The sequence below is a fragment of the Lactuca serriola genome, chromosome 3 (genome assembly GCF_051521515.1).
Source record: "Lactuca serriola cultivar US96UC23 chromosome 3, Lser_US96UC23_V15, whole genome shotgun sequence".
NCBI classification, from domain to species: domain Eukaryota; kingdom Viridiplantae; phylum Streptophyta; class Magnoliopsida; order Asterales; family Asteraceae; genus Lactuca; species Lactuca serriola.
In genome coordinates this window covers 186,456,585-186,478,992 of record NC_136410.1, presented here as the reverse complement: position 1 = coordinate 186,478,992, position 22,408 = coordinate 186,456,585, and positions in this window count along the sequence as shown.

Sequence of the window (22,408 nt, the reverse complement as noted above, 5' to 3'; positions counted from 1 at the left end):
CATCATCCCGAACTATTCCTCCTGGGAATTCCGCCCATACATACTGTTCTAGCCCTCTAGGGGTTCCGAACTCTAACTCCATTCCATATACTCAAATCCCTTCCTGATCCTAGGCCTTATAACCACCAATCACCCTATCCGAAATCCTTGGCCTGTACACCGCCCCATCGATCTGTCACTTACTCATACCAGCTCACACTCTTGGCTGACTTAAACACTATTGGATCCCAAACAGCTAATCGAACTCTAACGCTTGTCGATCCTCCTGAGAATTTTCCAATTCTCCCCACTTAGAGCACTGACTATCCACCATCGGTCGCCATAACCGACCTCCCTTAACAACCCTTCAGAACACATTCCCTTACATGCAAACTGGTTCCCACTAGAATGAGCAACCTTCACCAAATCACATATCAACACTGATCATCTCGGACTCGAAGAAACCCGACCTTCAGCTAACCACTCCTCAGACTACAGATGCTACCCGACATTCAGGCCAAAAGCCTGATTTCCCACTAATAATCCCCATGGATGATAACCAACGAAACTCCCAATACCAAAACCCTTAACCGAACCATAACCCTCAAGGAACAAACGAATACAATACCAAAAATCACACAACGAGACTAGCAGATATACAATACTCCATAATAATCACAAGATATCCAAATATCAAGAAGGAAACATACCCGTAACTGCATCTGGCACTGCCCTGACCTCCTCTGTCGTAAGCTGAAAAGCACGACCCTAAGCCCTCGGGGGCTCCGCTCCACCCTGACCTCCACCCGTAATCCTCAAAGTGGCCGGTGCTGGAGCCTGCACCGGTCCTGTAGCAAGCTGTGGAAAGTTGACCCTCAAGTGTCCAACCTGATGGAAATGATAGCAAATCCTCAAATCCTGAACCGGGGCTGTTTGCCGACAATCCCTCGCATAATGCCCCACCCTTTCGCACATGTGGCATGCACCACCAGACCTACAAACTCTAGTGTGACCCTTCCCGCACTTCCCACAAGTGCGGCTACTCTGATCTCCCAACCTTGAATCAATGGTCTTGGAACGTTTCGGCGCCGACTGTGACTATGCCGGGGCCTGCCTCTGCTCTCTCAACTATAACTCAATCTCCAATTCACAACGCCGAGCGGCCTCCTGCAACTCCAGCAAGGTCTCGCACCTCTGTGTAGACACAAACTGCCTGATATCCCTCTTGAGGATACTCATATATCAGGACATCTGAGCCTGCTCCGAAGCAAACTTCAGGCAAAACATCGCCCTCTCTGTGAACATCCTGGTGATCTCCTTCACCGACACTGAATCCTGCTTCAGCTCCAGCAACTCCTGAGCCAATCTCTCCCTCTCAAATCGCGAAACATAGCGAGTACTGAACATCTCCCTGAACTGATCCAAAGAAACTGCAGCTCGCTGCACATCAAAATATGATCCCATGGTCAACCTCCACCAATCCTTCACCCCGAGCCTCAAAAGGTTCAGAGCACACCTCACCCTCTGACCAGCAGGGCATGAACACGTGAAGAAACACCCCTCCACGTCTGACAACCATCTCATTGCAACAATCGGGTCCTGAACTCCATCAAAGGTAGGATGCTTCATATTATCGAAGTCCTGATACTAAAAACCTCTACCTGCTCCTCCCCCTACCACTACTACAGCCACTGTAGCCGCCATGGCAGCCGTCTCTGTAAGAGCTGCATAGCGCTCATCAAAATACTCGACCATGGCGGTCTTGATCGACCCAAACAGTTCCTGCAACTCGGCCCGGAACATAGCAGCAACCTCGCCATGTAGGATCTCATGAATCCTGGCATCCAACTCGTCTGTGCTCATCTGACCAATAACCTTGGGCGGTGCTGATCCACCCTTACTGCCCCCTCCTGCTCCCGAACCTGACCCGGATCCGCTCCCAGCATGCCTCGTAACCACCATACTGAAATTACCACAAAACATCAGACGCTTCTCATTAACCCGAGAACCGACTCTCAACCCAACCCTAGGGGTTATGACTTCCTTGATACGCGTATGGGTCCTGTGCTTTCAGTAGTACGTGCCCATACTACCTTCCACACCTACCCATATTTATATCAAGTATCACCACAACACCCTAGTGAAGAACAGGCATAACAAGCACTCAACCCTCACTCCTAAAGGAACACTAGAAATCTCATATAGAAAGAAACCCTAGGCTAGCAGGCATCATAAATCAGGCAACTCTATCATGCAATTCCTGAAGACCCCTAGCCTAGTACTAGCATGTTGTTCTATCATATCTCATAAACAAATAACTTATATGGTATTTTGGGGTTACTTACTGGCTCCGACTGATTGTACCTCCGCGTCCTCCTTTACTTATTTTTGAAAACCCTTTTTAAATTCTCTTTTGAAAACTCCTTGATTTGAGACTGGATTCACACGAATGTTCCTCCAATTCACTCAAACCAAGGCTCTAATACCAACTTGTAACACTCTAAAAATTCCAACCAATTTAAACTTTTCAAAAACATCCCAATTTCATAAGTTATTACAAAAAGGTTTTCAATAAATTTATTATCAACGTATTTCTCAGAAACCACATCGTAAACACATAAAACCCAAGGAGCGGTACGATCATGCCTTTGCGTTGCCACGGTCTCCTGAAGTACCTGAAACATTTAAACCACAACTATAAGCCCGAAAGCTTAGTGAGATACCCCCAAAATACCAACGCCATACAAACATAACCATATCATATAACCGATACAGAACAACCATGCACTTAGGGTCTACTGTGTGACTGGTCCGCCGCACCGGCCTACAGTCCACCTGGTTCACTCTCCGAGTCTAGCCATATACATCGAGTCTACAGTGTGATTGGTCCGCCCGCACCAGGCCTTTAATCCACCTGGTCCACTCTCTGAGTCTACAGTATGACTGGTCCGCCCGCATCGGGCCTTCAGTCGGCCTGGTCCACTCTCTGAGCCTCGGCACGTCCGGTCCGCCCTCGTGGGGCCTACAGCCTATCCGGACCGCTCGCTGGGCCTTCGGGATAACCGGTCCGCCCTGGGTATGTTGGCCTATAGCACAAAGCAGGACCCGCCGCAACCCAACCCCAATCCAACAACCATGTGCACATAAACATATAATCATATAACAATCCACATCCAATCAAACCGATCTACCAGATCACATAACATAACCTCATCCTAACAAGGATACCGACCTAACTGGTCACTAGCATAGCATCATCCTTTATACCAGGATACCGACCTTAACCAGGTCTCTAACGTATACCATCCTAACTACTAGGATGAAAACATAGCAAAGCAACAACATAACAACAATACCCGGATTACAATCCGATAAAGGGCCGGCCTTGGTGCCTTAGACCCTGTTGATATAGTGAGGATAACTCACCTCGCAACTGCTGACTAAAAAGGATAAGATCACACTGCTCCAACCTCCAACACGACTGATCAATACCAAAAGACTGAACTCAATAAATACCCATAATTACCAAAATACCCCTGGAAGTCAACTGGTCAACTCTTGGTCAAAGTCAAAGTCCCCAGTCAAAGTCAACCCTCCTGACTGACTCTACTCGCCGAGTCAACCCGCTGACTCGTCATGTCCCCATGCTTTGAAACTCCCATAACACAACTCAACTCGCCGAGTCGCCCCAGGACTTGCCGAGTCCCACAACTCTGAGTCTAACCGTACTCAACTCACTGAGTCATCCCCAGACTCACCGATTCACAGCTTAACCAGAAAAGGTTAGGACCTCACGACCAGACTCGTTGAGTCCAAGAACTAACTCGCCAAGTCCAAGGCTATCTTCAACCAACTCGCCGAGTTGTTCTTCCAACTCGTCGAGTTTCTGGCTATCTTCAACCAACTCGCCGAGTACACCCATGTGACTCGCCGAGTACCTTTAGCTCTTAACCCATACAGAGGCTTTCCAAGCCATGCAGGGTCTCAAATCCATAGATCTACTCTTATACAAGCCATCCATCATGTAGAGTAGCAAACTTTACGTGAATCCAAGGAGATCTAAACATAATACACTCTTGGCTAGGGTTTGGGACTAAATGGCTTCATCAACAGCTCTTGAACAGGGACTTTATGCTCTTATGGATCATCACTACTCTAGATCTGAGGTAGCAACCTCAGATCCAACCTCCAAACTCAATATAGCACTAGATAAATTCCCAAAAATTCCACAAATAATAGATCTAGATGGATAACATCTCAAGCAACGAATCCTTACCTCCAAAGAAGACTCCAACAGAATAATAAGCCAAAACCTTGCAAAGCCCTTTGCTCCAAGCCTCTTAATCCTCAAAGATTTCTTCAACAAACACTCCTCCAAGATCCAAATGCTCTCCAATTCTCTCACACACAAAAATTAGGGTTTCTGGACTTCAAGGGAGAGCAAAGAGGTTAGGGAGAGGGTATTATGTTCTTTATATAGGGCTCAATCCCTGGGATTAGGGTTTTCTCCACAAAACACCAACTCGCCGAGTCCAGCCACTGACTCGCCGAGTTGGCCACTTAACACGTGACCAGAATCGTGACCCTACTCGCCGAGTCCACCCATGGACTCCCCGAGTTGACAATTCATATTTTCACTTTGAAACCTCAACTTGCAATCCTGAACTCGGGATGTTACAGATTGTGAGGAAACGCTTTCACTAGTAAATTTTAAAGGATTGATTAATATCATTAGAGTTAGCAGTTGTGCTAAATTGCGTTCTCAAATTCAAGTATGATTACGACATCCCTTTTCATAGTTCGAATTGTGAGAAATGTCAAATAGTTTGAACATTCGAGATATATTGTTGTAAGTTCTGAAAGGGTTTAGACACTCACATAAGCTATCTAATGAAAGGTGTATGAGCTTGAGAAGTCTAGATAAAGACTTATCAAAGCATCACCTATTAGAAATCTGAACTTTGGTAAGAAAGTCAATCAGCATTGATTTCTAGAAGTCAAGTTGATTTATGAGTACGTGTCAGAGCTAGTGGGAGCATAATTATTATGCTGGTAAGAACATAATTTTTATGCTAGTGGGAGCCTGACTATTATATAAGATCTTGCAAGTTACCAATCTTATTTATAGGAAACAAAGCTTTCCATTTGCAAAGTTGCAGAGTTTGGAAATTGTTTCGCTATAGTAAGGCTTATGAGAGAGGGTACTAATACTTCATTTCGAATCTAAAAGTTTCGATTGAAGTTTTTAATGGAACTTATCCATGAATATATACGAATATCGTGTTGAAATGTTTCAACGTAGGAAATTCGATATATGGAAGTATTATAGCAGGAGACTGGTCAAGTATCATGCCTCTATGTAAAACATTATATATCGGATCCTATATGCTTCGGGTATAGGATCTATTACATATGCTATAATATTCACTCGTTCGTATTTTCTAAATGATGGGGCATTAAGAGGGAAAAGGACTAGAACCAGATGTAACTAAAGTTCTTATACAACTGCCAAGGACAATCTGAGATTTACCAAATATTGGTTGCCTGTTGACAGTTGGAAGTAAAATATAATATTTGGAAGAACCATATTGACTTGTTCTAAGTAGAGATAACTCTTGTTCAGAATTGATAGTCATATGGAAATATGGAAGTGCTTCCATTATGGGAGTTGGATATTGAGATATATGTGTGAGTTAGAAACTTTAATGCAAGAAGGATGTTCAAGGAATGCTCTTTGAATGTGAGACTTCATTTCCATGGAATTGTTTTTGTAACCAATCTCCAATGGAATGCTTTGTAATATCATTGGCCAAGTCTTTATCACTTTGGAGCCTTGACATTACAAAAGGATCATTGCATGTAAGTTAAGACTATAACGGAATTTGTTAGTGGCAAGAATTTGGTATTCTTATACTTGTGATAAGGATTTGGAATTGTGAAATGAGCATCATTGGAAATGTGTGCAATTGATCTATCTCACAAAGGAAGGACCATAAAGAAACATAGTATGCATGCTTAGTACATGGCATGACTTATATTTAATTCAAGTATTTAGTAGATTAGTCGAAAGATTATACAATGAATAAAGTCTAATTAATATTGTGAATAAATAAAGGTGTATTATTTGTACTCCAAATTTTTGAGAGCATAGTTAATTAGGTGATTCTTGTGTTTCGTTTCACATGTTTTACTTCCAAAATAACTAGGTTATTCAAACATCCACAGTCAATCATACTGTTGGAAGTAAGTATTGAATTAAGATTGTCATGAATCCAACTGTAGATTTTCTATGTGCTTAGACATGGAAAATGTTTGATGCAATGTTCATGAGTACTCCTGAAATAGGAATTTGAGTATTGGATAAACCCATGCTCAAGAATTACTTCATGGATTTTATCACGAGTAATTTTGAGACGATAATATCTTATATTCTTGAAACGGAGACATATGAGTTGTTGTTTATGATTCGGTTGTGCATTGATAATACGTAAATGCATCAGTAACTTGATGTTATAAAACATATTGTTGTGTGTTACTTGATGAGTAAATTGTGCAAGTATATGAGTCGAAGTTTATCCGTTCCTGTTACCCTAAATAGGATAAAAGCAATATTTGTTGGCCCCTCGATGATATAGTGATGACACCCTAAGCACTTGGCCAAGCCTGGACTGATTTGATTTGTTCAATTAGTCAGTCGTCATAAATCGGAAATTGAGAAACAAACATTGGACAGAGAGAATGATTATAATTCATGTCTCATGTCCATTCGATATCTTCTAGAACGGTGGGATATTTCATCACCGATCTAAAGGACGCGTCATTGATTAGATTAGAGTTCGACAACGGATTTTGAAAGAAACGATTGCTGGTCATGTTTTGAAGTCATACTTGCAATAATAGTTATTAGACTTATCCAAGTGGGAGACTGTTGGATTAGGTGTCTAATTCCATAACTATAATTGGTATGTACTTGATTTGATTGTAGAGTGTTCCTTTTGGGTTGCCTTCACTCATGCAACTTGATAGGATGACTGGTGGAGAGAGAGTAGGATTTATTATTTGAAATAATAAATTGGTACTCACAATGATTTATTAATATATTAAATGGAAATCATATTATTAATTGGTAACTAATATGAAATTAGTTTGATATTAATTTTGGGATTAAAGAAACTAATTAATAATGGAGGGGTTGTTTTGCAAATCATTGATAATTGTGAAACAGGGCCTAGGGCCTCCTTGATGGAGTAGAAGAAATTTATGGCTTGGGCTTATAAGGTTTCGTCCAAGGCAACTTATAGAGGTCCATGGGTTGCATTGGGCTTAAGGTAAGAATTAGGGTTTCCTTATTCAAGTCCAGCTTCAAGGCTAAGCAACCTAGACATTTATAAATCCCTAAACACTTGGAATTTCAACACATGCTTGAAAAAAAGAAACCCTAGGTGATTTCTAAGTGTCTCTCCTCTTATTCTTTGCATTGAGTGTTTGTGACTCCATTAGAGGTGCAACACTTGGGGAACTAAGCTTTCAAGAGTCAAGGATCTTCAAGGAACTCTTGTTATTAATATATAACAAGTAAGGTAATCTTCTAACCCCATTTTCTTTGTGAATTTCGAAATTAAATGCTAGTTTGTAGGGTTATTCCTTTACTATTCTATTTGCATGTTCAATTAGTGAAAAACTTAGATCCAAAGCAATTAGGGTTGCATGATCATATAGGAATGTAGATATGCTCAAAACCCATCATTTATTAATTATGCTTACTACGTAAACTACTTGTATTTAACATAATATTTGTTTTGCAACAATAAATATTGTAATTTAGCTTGTCTAAATATATATGTCTCATTTAATTGTTTAAATAATAGATAATTTACTTAACTGTTTTTCATGACGGTAAAATTCATGTTCTAAAACGATTAAATTCTTTTTTTAAGAACTAGATCTATTAATATAATTATAAAGTAAATATCACTATTTTCTAAATAAATATATTCTATAAGCAAACACTTTTGAATCAAACTTTATTGGAATGAAAGTTATCTATGAAATTATTATCTTTATTATATAAACAAAATATACATATTCCAACTTCAATAAATGGATTTTTGAATGAAAATAATTTTGTTTATTTGACATATGTATATCGTATTTATATATAAGAGATGACATATTATATTTTACTAAAATGTATAGAAAATCATTATTTGACATATGACTTCCCTTCTAAATAATGCCCTAGATTTAGCACAAGATACCTAATCAACTTAATTAACAATTATAGTCGTCGTAATTATATTTTACATGTTAAAATATAAGTACGAAACTTTTCTTGATGTTTTAAAATATAAAGTTGAGATATAGATTAGTAAAACCATCTAAAGCCTTAGAGATTATAAATGGTGAATTAAACCTTACTAGGTACGGTTTACTTTCTAATAGGTAGTAATTATATTGCTTTATCATTTTAGGATTCTACCTTAATCACTATCACTTCTATCTTGAATAAATACATGAAAGACCCAAAACTTTCATACTAAAGACATAGTTACTCCAAAACATGCTACATGCATATTCATAAAAGAATAGTTTACATTGATAGTTTATTTACATAGACTGGATACAAACCGACTATTTAGATATTTACAAAGTTTTATATATTACATACTTTCGTAGGAATACAATATAAAAGCTACAATATCATCTATTCTACATCTTCTACCAGTACATGAATATACTGGATGCTTATCACCTTCAATAAATTAAAAATTGAGAGGGATAAGCGGGTGACGCATAGTGAGTTCAATCACAGTTACAATATAACGCTATGCCATATACATATCAATATGACAGAAGCAAAGAGGGACAAAGAAGAACAAATGCATATGTGTATCATATGACAGACTTTCCATATCAACCAACAATCAATTTCAACTTGATATATATCAATAAAGCTTCAGCCCAAATGGCACAAAAAACACAATTTCGGATTATCATTTTGCTAAAATATATAGGCTTTCAGCCCTACATAGCTCTATGCCTGTCACATCCCCAAACCAGAACGGCGGAAACGTTCGGGGGCGGAGGACGTCATATTCAGTATCATAACAGTTCATATAAAGGAAAGTACACACCACCATACATATTAAGGTTTCCAAAATGTTTACATAATTGTGTTCGTTACATGTTCAAAAGATAAACACATAAACATCTTTCAAAAGAAGTAATTAACTTCAGCACGTTAATCCTCAAAAGTTGATTTCCAAACCTGCTTAGCGGTTCCCTGAGAATACAAGTTATTTCAAATAAAAAGTGTCAACAATTAAGTTGGTGAGTTCATAACTAGTGTTTTGAGAAAATGTACGCCATTCGAAATTTCATGTATGTTTTCCAGAAAACGCGGTATTTTCAAATGAAAAGAGTTATGATTCGTTTGGTTGAAAATGAATGTATTAGATCCAGAAAATCCCATATTTTCCCTAATAGTTGAGATATGATTTGTTGTACTTTCCAAGAAAAACCCTTATTTTCTTATAAAAGTATGAAATTCATATGAATGTTCGTGTTATAAGTTGTAAATAGTTGCACCAAGAAAATCCCTTATTTTCCTATTAGTTGTTTGTTTTAGATGCAGGAAAAACCCTTATTTTCCTAACATAACTGGCAGTCTCTAAGACCGAAAATCGCAAGCAACCGACGTGCTTAAAAGTTGTGGCATAGTTTTATATAATAAAGCTATATGAAGATCACACTTGTTAGATGAAGAATAGTTTTCATAGCTACTCGTTCATAAAAGCATAATACCATAATAATTGTATATCCGATGAGTTTTATAACCATACTAAACATAATATGCCTGTAGCGACGTTCTTCAGGCGTCGTAGCGTTATGACAAACTGTCACCCCAAAGAACGGACTGTAGCTAACAGTCAGGGCGCGGGATCATGACTTCCTGTATAGATCTATACACATTTGACACGTTCTCCGAACGGGAGACTCTGGTTATAGACAGGACTTGTAGCGATACCTTCTAGAAAAAAGGCATTGTTTGAAGATGTACTTGTCTCACGGATTCTCAACTAAGTCTGTATTAAAGTAATAGTTTTGTATGCAAAGATCATCCTTTCTCACAAAGTTTTGACAATGCATAAATCATAAGTTTTTAAAATGTATTAAAACAATTTAACAACGAAGGATACTTTGGAATTTCTAAATACTTTGTATAAATCTAGTGCATGCAAAGTATGCCAAGAGTTTTCACATAGTAGTAATAAATCACAAGTGATTTATTTGATAAAAACGAGTAAGGTGAAATTTTTTATGTAGAAGACAAGTTTGTAAACAAAACATATATATGTATATGGTTATATATATGTATAAGTTTTAAAAGATGATTTGGTATGTTTCGTAATTGTTGTTCATATTCTTACGTTTTTATTAGAAACTTTGCATGAAATAATCCTTAAGTTTGATACTAAAGACCTTTTTGTACTTATCATTTTTGTAAAAATGGTAATTAAACATATTTAAATGATTGTGTTTTAACTTCCTTAATGTATAAACATTGCTCAAAATGTTAGAATGTGTTAATAAATCTATAAACCACTTTTGACAGTTTTACCCTTTACTGCCCCTGTTTTTAGAAAACTCATAGAAAAATCATCGTAAGTCAAAAACTAAATCCGTCACCTCTGAGAGTTTATAAAATGAGTCTAATTTGTTCCCAATTTTTATTATGATTTTTAGTGGTCTCAAACTAGTGTTAAAATGAACATCTTCACAGACTGGTCCGAAATCACTTCTGAAATGACAGGCAGTTTTATAAAAATCACCATAAATTGTAGAAAAATCGTATGAATGCGTGCGAGTAGTCCTTAGAAAGGTATAAACTTGAAATATTTGCATATTGTACAGTTTTGAAATATATTAAGTTTAAGATGGTCAAAACAGTCCGTGAACAGGACTCAACTTTTCTGTAGAAAGCTGTCATTTAAATTTAAGTTATGTTCAGTATTCTAACTTGTATTCCCCCCATTAAAACTTGAAGAAAACATGAAAATGTAGGGGTATGAACTCACCTTATGTGAATACTTGAAGAATGGAAGGTTGAAGATGAACTTTTGGTTGTTGGTTTGATGCTCCAAAACAGCCACTCTTTTGGCTATGTTGCTGTCACGAAAATTTCACAGCAAAAGAGCAAGAAAAAGGGTAGTTTAGTCACTGTTTTGAATCAATAATTTTGAGTATCATAACAAGTAACTTCCAGGGGTATTTTGTGGTAAAAATATCAAGCAAAAAGGAAGGTGTAGATGGGTGAAATGGTGGCTGAAACACAAAAGGGACAGCAACCCTTTTGTTCATGGTTTTGATGGCTTTGGAAGGAAGTTCTTGTTCTTGAAAATGAGATGAAGGTTGAGAGTAATTCCCTGGAGTATTGGCTGGTCAAATGAGGGTAAAATGAAGAGTAAATTTCGTGGATATGAAGGAGGAAAGAGTGGAAGAGGATAAGGGGACAAAACGTAGACTAGCTTGTGATGCGATGTGAGTTTAAGTGATGTGATCTTGTCTAGCCACTTGTTTGGGTGGTTGCTTAGAGATAGGGTTAGTTAACTAACTAACTACTAGTTATTTAGTTAGTTAGGAGTTCTAGTTAAGGAGTGGGAAGGTTTTAATCTTGAAAATTAGAAGAGGGATTAAAAAGCATTCTTAGTAAAATGTCTTAACTGATTAAGCACTTATTAGTTAAGTTGGCACTTATCTCCACCAATTCTCTTATCTTAATTGATTTAGAAATCATATTCCTTACATGAACTCACTTTAAGTAATGACCCATAACTAGCCATTCACTAGATAATAATACATATGTACAAATACATACATGTATACTTAGTATAAAATAACAATGTAGTTTTTGTGTATTTGAACTTTAATGTTTATGTTTTATTCTTTTTATAAAAACACTTAGATACATTTTAATTATAACTTATAATAATTCATTTTATATTTCAATTTATTTAAATATAAAATTTATTGACCAATGTATAATTTCGTGACATTTAACCGGTTAACCATATCGTTAAACACGTTTTGTCACTTTGGTTCGTATATTTGTCGAATTTAGATCCTACACAACTATTAAGCACACGTTTTACATAGAACCTAACTTAATTATTAACTAGATACATGTTGATACAAAAATTAAGTTTGTTGCGTTCAAATGATGTTATATGCTAATTTCACAAACCAGTGATGGTTCGTAGCCATACATCATAACGAAATTTATCAATAGCTACTTGTTTTATATTTCACAATAACTTATTTAAATAAAAGCGGTTAAATTCCTTCAACCATTCTTGATGAAATACTCATATTGTTTAATAATCAAAACATACCATCATACGGTCGTTCCTATTTTTACCAATTGTTACATTCTCCCCCCGTTAAAAGAATTTCGGCCCGAAATTCAACTTGTAGATGGGAAATCACTAAACAATTGGGGGTGTATCTTTCTTTTTCATTTGTTTCTCGCGTTCCCTGGTGAAATCTGGTCCTCGCTTGGCGCTTCAACGGGCCTTCACTATGGGTATGCGACTTTGTTTCGTCCTTTTTACCTCCTGATCCATGATTTCCACCGGTTCTTTGATGAAGTTTAGACTCTCATTGTCTTCAATTTCGTCAAGTAGAATAACAAGAGTCTCATCAGACAAGCTCTTCTTCCGATTCTGGGATGCCTTCAATTATTCACGGGTTTGAACAATCTTGTCTATTGTTTCTCGTATGATTTGGGGGCTGGTGAGAGTGTTGTTAGGAACTTGTCCCTTAGCGAGTTGTGTATTACCTACCTCAGCCCAGCACAGAGGTGATCTACACTTGCTTCCGTAGAGAGCTTCGAATGACGCGACTTTAATGTTAATGTAATAGTTGTTGTATAAGGATTAGATGAATGGTTCTTCCATTTTGTCTGTCAGTTTGAGGGTGATATTAAGGACTTCTTTAATGACTATTGAAAACACGAGGCGAATCGCCTGTCCCTTATCCAAAATGATAGATAGTGGTATACTATGCAGTCTTGCAATCTTCTTGTGATATGCTCCTATCAGCTTTTCTATTTTTCTTTGTAGCCTTGGTTGGTAGAAAGTGTGTGGGTTTGTTTGATTTGTCTACGCTCGCTCAAGTGGTAGCGTGTCCATCCGCTGTCTTGGGTAACTTGTCATGGAGTTCATGGTATGACTCATAACTGATTCATCTATCATCTCTTTGTGTTTATAAGTCATATATAATTAAGAATGAAAAGACAGTCGAATCGATGATTCTATTCTAAGCCCACATCCAAACAAGGAAAAGGATTTAAATCGAAATTACCAACCCTAAGATAGAATTTTAATTATATAGGCCTCCAATATATACACTTAAAATCATAGATTCACTAGTATGGGTCCATAGTCTCTACTTGAGTGGGGTGATTAACTTGGATGAGATGGCATTTACAACAACCCTTTTCCACAACTACTGCACTTAGGTTGATTTTTGAACTCGGGTTGCCGTACGGATGGTATTCCCATGAGATCTTCTCAGAATATATCGAGAAGGTTACGGGCTTTTCCAACATCCATGATGTCTTTCTCTTCTTGTTTCTTATCCACAGCACGGGCTAGGACGGCGTGGTACCTCCTGTGTAGGTACTTCTGAGTGTTGTTGTAAAAGGTGAGTCGGGGGTTTGTGTCCGGTTTGTCGCTATAGACAACGAGGGTTCTATTACTCGATGGGTTTAGGCGAATGGACTTTTCGTAATATATGATATCGGTATGGTGAGGAAACTAACTAATACGTTGTTAAAATGAAAATGTCGTAAATTTTTATTGTGACTGGTTTTAGGTTGATTTGAACGAATTGCTTGATTTAGTGTTAGAGTGCACCCTATGTACACGCCTCTAGTGCTTTTGATTATTCCAATTCTACTATAAATATTTCGTTTAAGTTTTTGAGGTTTTTGGTTGAGAAATTGATTAAATCTACGACTCACAATACTCCTCTCCGTGTTGCTATTATATAGTATCCATGCATATGTGCTATCGGGAATGAACGTACCGGAATCTTAGCGGGGTCTATTACTGCTTTCCCACACTCTGTTGCTAAAACACTTCCGACGCTTCTAACATCTTTGTTTTTAGTCTCCGAGAACTCCTTTATGAAATGCCCTACTTCTCCACATCTGTAGCAAGTCCGAATCATCCCAGCTTTTGTGTTTTGGGCGGTCTGCTGAGCCGGCACCCTGCATAAATTTGTGGTATGCCCCTTTTCATTACAGTTCTTGCAGTGCATTTCCCTGCACATTCCTTTGTGATGAAAGCTACCCTTGGTGCATTTTGGCAGGTTTCCAACATATGGTCTTGTCGGCACTGAGGTAGTAGGGATGGTGGTGGTATGGAATGTCACTGTTTGTTGTCTTTTTGGTAGGTCCTTGATTTGGGGCGTCGTTGTAGGAACATACTCGGGGTGTCCCTGATTGTTATTACGATTGGAACTTTCGGCACCGTTTCCGCTTTTGTTTGTGTTGTTAGCGCCGAGGTGTGCCATGACTGCTGTCACGGCGGCTGTTACTGCAATTTGAAATGTTGTAGGGTCTATTTATAGAACTAGTGCTGCACCAGTATGCTGATTACCTTCATGTGTTGGCATGATTCTATTTTGCGAGTGGCCTCCTCTGCTCTTAGTTCTGTGATGACTGTCCAAGTTGTAGCTATAAGGGTTCCTTGTCCTATAACGACTATCTCCTTTTCTAAGGAGTGTAGGTGATCCATATTGTTCTTTTGATCTACTTGCCGGTCTATGGGTGCTATGGCCCGAAGTACGGTGCAGTGAGTTTATGTCGGTTGTGGATCATCGGTTGTCCTCTCTAGTCTATATGTGTGGCTAGGTAGTTAATTGTAGGTTGCTTCCTGAAATGAGAGGTGGAGGTTCTCACACTCCTCTTGATAGGGTAAGGTTTATTGATGGTATCTCCCGAACTTCTTTCTCCATCTGGTCCCTTCTCGGAAATCTTCTTCCTCGTATTTCATCTATTGGTACTCTTCGAAATCTTCTTCTGGATCCTTATTGATCCATCTATTGACTTCGGTGGCAGGATAGTAGGGGTCTACGTGGAGATGAAGTCTAGCTGATATGCCTATGCGAGAATAGGGGTAAGAAGCATATGAAGAATCTAAGTGTGTGGTTCTATTGTAACGCAAAATACTCCTATAGTATTTTAAATTTGTATGTTAAAGTTTTCTTTGTATAGTTTGTTGGTAAGTTTTAAATTTGTTGTCCACTACAGACACTCCTCGGCACACGTTAGTCGGCTCTCGGACAAATATAGTTGATCAGGCTATATCCTTCCCAGTTCCGATTACATGTCCCAAGGCGTACCTGCACTGCACAACTTATTTATAATACTTCTAAAATGGTCCGATGTGAAACTGTTATTAGTACAAAATGAATGCATGCTTACTTTACAAAAACTAAATAAATTTAATTTCAAAAGTATGACTCTTCTCAGAGTGTTTTTGCCCAGTTGAGTTTATAGTTGTATACCAAAAATGGTTTTGATATACTTAACTCACTATAAACGATGCTCTGATACCAATTTGTGACACCCCCAAACCAGAACGGCGGAAACGTTCGGGGGCGGAGGACGCCATATTCAGTATCATAACAGTTCATAGAAAGGAAAGTACACACCACCATACATATTAAGGTTTCCAAAATGTTTACATAATTGTATTCGTTACATGTTCAAAAGATAAATACATAAACATCTTTCAAAAGAAGTAATTAACGTCAGCACGTTAATCCTCAAAAGTTGATTTCCAAACCTGCTTAGCGGTTCCCTGAGAATACAAGTTATTTCAAAGAAAAAGTGTCAACAATTAAGTTGGTGAGTTCATAAGTAGTGTTTTGAGAAAATGTACGCCATTCGAAAGTTCATGTATGTTTTCCAGAAAACGCGGTATTTTCAAATGAAAAGAGTTATGATTCGTTGGGTTGAAAATGAATGTATTAGATCCAGAAAATCCCATATTTTCCCTAATAGTTGAGATATGATTTGTTGTGCTTTCCAAGAAAAACGCTTATTTTCTTATAAAAGTATGAAATGCATATGAATGTTCGTGTTATAAGTTGTAAATAGTTGCACCAAGAAAATCCCTTATTTTCCTATTAGTTGTTTGTTTTAGATGCAGGAAAAACCCTTATTTTCCTAACATAACTGGCAGTCTCTAAGACCGAAAATCGCAAGCAACCGATGTGCTTAAAAGTTGTGGCATAGTTTTATATAATAAAGCTATACGAAGATCGCACTTGTTAGATGAAGAATAGTTTTAATAGCTACTCATTCATAAAAGCATAATACCATAATAATTGTATATCCAATGAGTTTTTATAACCATACTAAACTTAATATGCCTGTAGCGACGTTCTTCAGGCGTCGTAGCGTTATGACAAACTGTCACCCCAATGGACGAATTGTAGCTAATAGTAAGGGCGCGGGATCATGACTTCCCGTATAGATCTATACACATTTGACACGTTCTCTGAACGGGAGACTCTGGTTATAGACAGGAATTGTAGCGATACCTTCTAGCAAAAAGGCAGTGTTTGAAGATGTACTTGTCTCACAGATTCTCAACTAAGTCTGTATTAAAGTAATAGTTTTGTATGCAAAGATCATCCTTTCTCACAAAGTTTTGACAATGCATAAATCATAAGTTTTTAAAATGTATTAAAACAGTTTAACAATGAAGGATACTTTGGAATTTCTAAATACTTTGTATAAATCTAGTGCATGCATAGTATGACAAGAGTTTTCACATAGTAGTAATAAATCACAAGTGATTCATTTGATAAAAACGAGTAAAGTGAAATTTTTTATGTAGAAGACAAGTTTGTAAACAAAACATATATATGTATATGGTTATATATATGTATAAGTTTTAAAAGATGATTTGGTATGTTTCGTAATTGTTGTTCATATTCTTACGTTTTTATTAGAAACTTTGCATGAAATAATCCTTAAGTTTGATACTAAAGACCTTTTTGTACTTATCACTTTTGTAAAAATGGTAATTAAACATATTTAAATGATTGTGTTTTAACTTCCTTAATGTATAAACATTGCTCAAAATGTTAGAATGTGTTAATAAATCTATAAAACACTTTTGACAGTTTTACCCTTTACTGCCCCTGTTTTTAGAAAACTCATAGACAAATCATCGTAAGTCAAAAACTAAATCCGTCACCTCTGAGAGTCTATAAAATGAGTCTACTTTGTTGCCAATTTTATTATGATTTTTAGTGGTCTCAAACTAGTGTTAAAATGAACATCTTCACAGACTGGTCCGAAATCACTTCTGAAATGACAGGCAGTTTTATAAAAATCACCATAAATTGTAGAAAAATCGTATGAATGCGTGCGAGTAGTCCTTAGAAAGGTATAAACTTGAAATATTTGCATATTGTACAGTTTTGAAATATATTAAGTTTAAGATGGTCAAAACAGTCCGTGAACAGGACTCAACTTTTCTGTAGAAAGCTGTCATTTAAATTTAAGTTATGTTCAGTATTCTAACTTGTATTCCCCCCATTAAAACTTGAAGAAAACATGAAAATGTAGGGGTATGAACTCACCTTATGTGAATACTTGAAGAATGGAAGGTTGAAGATGAACTTTTGGTTGTTGGTTTGATGCTCCAAAACAGCCACTCTTTTGGCTATGTTGCTGTCACGAAAATTTCACAGCAAAAGAGCAAGAAAAAGGGTAGTTTACTCACTGTTTTGAATCAATAATTTTGAGTATCATAACAAGTAACTTCCAGGGGTATTTTGTGGTAAAAATATCAAGCAAAAAGGAAGGTGTAGATGGGTGAAATGGTGGCTGAAACACAAAAGGGGCAGCAACCCTTTTGTTCATGGTTTTGATGGCTTTGGAAGGAAGTTCTTGTTCTTGAAAATGGGATGAAGGTTGAGAGTAATTCCCTGGAGTATTGGCTGGTCAAATGAGGGTAAAATGAAGAGTAAATTTCGTGGATATGAAGGAGGAAAGAGTGGAAGAGGATAAGGGGACAAAACGTAGACTAGCTTGTGATGCGATGTGAGTTTAAGTGATGTGATCTTGTCTAGCCACTTGTTTGGGTGGTTGCTTAGAGATAGGGTTAGTTAACTAACTAACTACTAGTTATTTAGTTAGTTAGGAGTTCTAGTTAAGGAGTGGGAAGGTTTTAATCTTGAAAATTAGAAGAGGGATTAAAAAGCATTCTTAGTAAAATGTCTTAACTGATTAAGCACTTATTAGTTAAGTTGGCACTTATCTCCACCAATTCTCTTATCTTAATTGATTTAGAAATCATATTCCTTACATGAACTCACTTTAAGTAATGACCCATAACTAGCCATTCACTAGATAATAATACATATGTACAAATACATACATGTATACTTAGTATAAAATAACAATGTAGTTTTTGTGTATTTGAACTTTAATGTTTATGTTTTATTCTTTTTATAAAAACACTTAGATACATTTTAATTATAACTTATAATAATTCATTTTATATTTCAATTTATTTAAATATAAAATTTATTGACCAATGTATAATTTCGTGACATTTAACCGGTTAACCATACCGTTAAACACGTTTTGTCACTTTGGTTCGTATATTTGTCGAATTTAGATCCTACACAACTATTAAGCACACGTTTTACATAGAAGCTAACTTAATTATTAACTAGATACATGTTGATACAAAAATTAAGTTTGTTGCGTTCAAATGATGTTATATGCTAATTTCACAAACCAGTGATGGTTCGTAGCCATACATCATAACGAAATTTATCAATAGCTACTTGTTTTATATTTCACAATAACTTATTTAAATAAAAGCGGTTAAATTCCTTCAACCATTCTTGATAAAATACTCATATTTCTTAATAATCAAAACATAGCATCGTACGATCGTTCCAATTTTTACCAATTGTTACAATGCCAATACCAGAAGTTATACGAGTCATTCTCTACATGGCCAAAGGCACAAAGCCAATACCATAAAATTATACGAGTCATGCTCTACATGACCAAAGGCATAAATATGATATAACATAGGAAAGTACATTCAATCTATAACACATAACATACAATTGTCCCTATATTGAACTCACCGTGAAATAACCGAAGGAATAAATGATAAATTGAGTAGAACTTCGGCTCTAAATATGACTTTCCGTGACAAAATCGGGGATTTTAGTTGAAAATCAGGCCTTACTCGGGCAGAGTTTCGACTTGAAAATGTGACTTTCTATGACTTTCTGGAGCGTCGGGACTTGCTTCGGTTGTCGGGGATGATACCGGGACTTTGAGGCTGTTAGAGGGGCTTGAGAGAGGCTGGAGAGTGAAAGAGAGTAAGAATTTGTAACATAAATACGACAGCCTTCGCGTCCCTTACATAGGGTCCGAAGCAACTCACTACGCGGGGCGTAGTTCCTCGGTACGCTAGGCGTATTGCGAGGCAGTCCATTACGCTGAGCGTACCCTTCGTATGCGGGGCGTACCTGTGAGTTGTCGTCTGATCGGAACCCGTGCCTCAGACATGACAAGAATGCATGATACATGTTCGTCGGATCTAGTACGCTGGTCGTACCCTTCGGATAATCCTTGGATTTTTTACTTTTATTTTTATTTAAAAACTTCAAAAACTCATATCTTTTGTGTACAAGCTCCGTTTTTGACGTGCTTTATATCCACGCATAGGTGAAATTATGTTCTACAACTTTCGTTTAGACTCCGTAGGCTAATTTTGAAATCATTTTTAATATTATATTTTTAACGGGCTGGGACAGGAAAAGTCCGTTAAAAATTCATAACTTCTTCATCCGACTTCCGTTTTCGTCTGCGTTTTTACCGTTGTACTACTATTGATGAGACCTTCGATTCTCGTTTAGTTTGCATCAGCTAAAAATCACTCGATCTTTATTTCGAGGTTTTAGTTGTCTACTGCTATTCCGAAATTTAGAAAAATCATAATGTCCTCATAAAAAGTTAGATTTGGACGTTCTTTTTATGAAAATTCTCCGTTTAACGAATATTACGACTTTCATTTAGATCATAAGCGCTAAAAAGTAGTTTATCGAAAACTCACTCTTTACGTCATACGACGTCGTGCCGGTTCTGTCGCGAAACTTTAATTAGTCATAACTTCTTCGTCATAATTCAGATTTCGATGAGGTTTTCGCCTAAATGTTTCTAGCGAAATTATTTACAAGTTTGAATAATAAAATTATACTTTTCGTTAAATTTCAAAATTTGACTTTTAATTAGAATCTAATAAGACTTCCAATATTTTCCGATTGATTCTAAACATAGTTTTACTTCATTTCAAGTAAAAACTATCTGTTAAAACTCAACGCTCAAATTCGTATAATATTTCATAATATTATTCATGTTTTTTTTAAATTACATAACACAATAACTAAACGTGTATGTTACAAATACCTCCTCCTTTTGATGATATCATCCTCGAAATTACAACGATTTAAACAAATGGGGATATTTCGCTCTTGTTTCCTTCTTATTTTCCCAAGTATAATTTGGGCCTCAATGGTTTTTCCACTTGACTTGCACCAACTCCACTTCTTTATTACGTAGATTAGTCATTCATTCGTTTACGATCTCTTTAGGCTCTTCTACATATGTTAACTTATTATCCAGTTTCACCTCGGATAACGGAACGACTTCATCATATATGCTTAAACATTTACACAAATAACTCACATGAAACACATCATGAATACCTGCCAAATCTTTCGGTAATTCGAAGCGGTATGCTTGTTTACCAATCCTTTGGGAGATTTTGAAAGGACCAACAAATCTAGGACTTAGTTTTCCTTTCTTCCCAAATCGCATAATGCCTTTCCATGGGGATACCTTCAGCATTACGAAATCATCCACCTGGAATTCTATGGGTTTTCTCCTCTTTTCTGCATAGGACTTTTGTCGATCTTGGGCCGCTTTCATCCTTTCTCGTACAATTTGAATCTTGTCAGTGGTGTATTGAATCATCTCAGGGCCTCCAAGGATTTTCTTTCCTATTTCACGCCAACATAATGGAGTACGACATCTACATCCATATATTGCTTCATATGGTTGCATTTTGATTGAAGCGTGGTAACTGCTATTATATGAAAATTCGACAAGAGGTACGTGTGACATCCCCATTTTTTTCACGGTCAGAAAAGACCGATTTTTTGTTTATGCTTTATAAGAATCAGAGTACTTCTTTTAATAAAAATGTTGTGGAATTTGTTCCCAATAAAACATGATAAATACGTTATCAAAGCATCTTTGAAGAAATGTATTTTTATTCATTTTAAAACGTTTGGGATGTCATCGTTAATACAGATACATAAGCATAAACATAACTTACATTCATTATCACTAGTGATCTACATCTCTTTAATATCTCAGTGTAATGTGACTTCATATCAACACCTGTGATATAAATAAACTGAGTTGGTCAGGTTGGGAAACCTGGTGAGTACAAAGGGTTTTCATCCCACAATAAATAAGTTTATTAATTTTATCAAACCAAACAAACCCGATTACCCGTTCCCGTTATCCTCACTTTACGTCCCTAAGACGTCTAACACAAAGGACCTAGTCTAAGGACTTTCATTGGGGTGACAACACATGCTTCGGGGGTTCCTTAGCAATTCATGTCAAATAAGGCAACCATTTGGCGGATGGAGTACTTCACACAGATCAAATAAAAACACAGTTCAAATAAACACTTATAGGTTGCGAGCCTGCTTGCGTTCCACTGGACTGTCTAGAAAAGTCTGTGGTCGTCATCTATACTCCGCTAGATGACTGGATCATCAAAACATCTATATCGAGGCCTCTCGTTATACTATTTGGTCACACAGAAACTATTAAATCTACCGATGTTCTACCCAACACATTTTGTAGATATAAAATACATATTCAGTTTAAATCATGTAAAACTTGTATAAAATCGTTCATCAAGCATAGATAGGAAGTATATAGATAGTATGCTCACATAGCACGTAATTTATTTAAAATACTTCATATCTATGTGTAAGATGAAAGTAACTATGCACTCACTTGATTATGTGGTGACTCAGCACTTGGACAGCTCTTCGATACTCTTAAAACATTTTTCCTTCGATAAAACCTAGTATCAATACCACTAGGGTTTAGTCTAATATTCACCGCGACTAATTAATAATCTAGCTATTCTTACTATTATATAAGCGTTAAATGATACTTATATAACCCATAATAATAGCCAAGTACTTATTATAAGGTCCTAATAACATCTACTCTAATAAATGAAGGTTTTTTGCCATATGTCCTCTTCTCCTTGATTTGGACACATGGCAT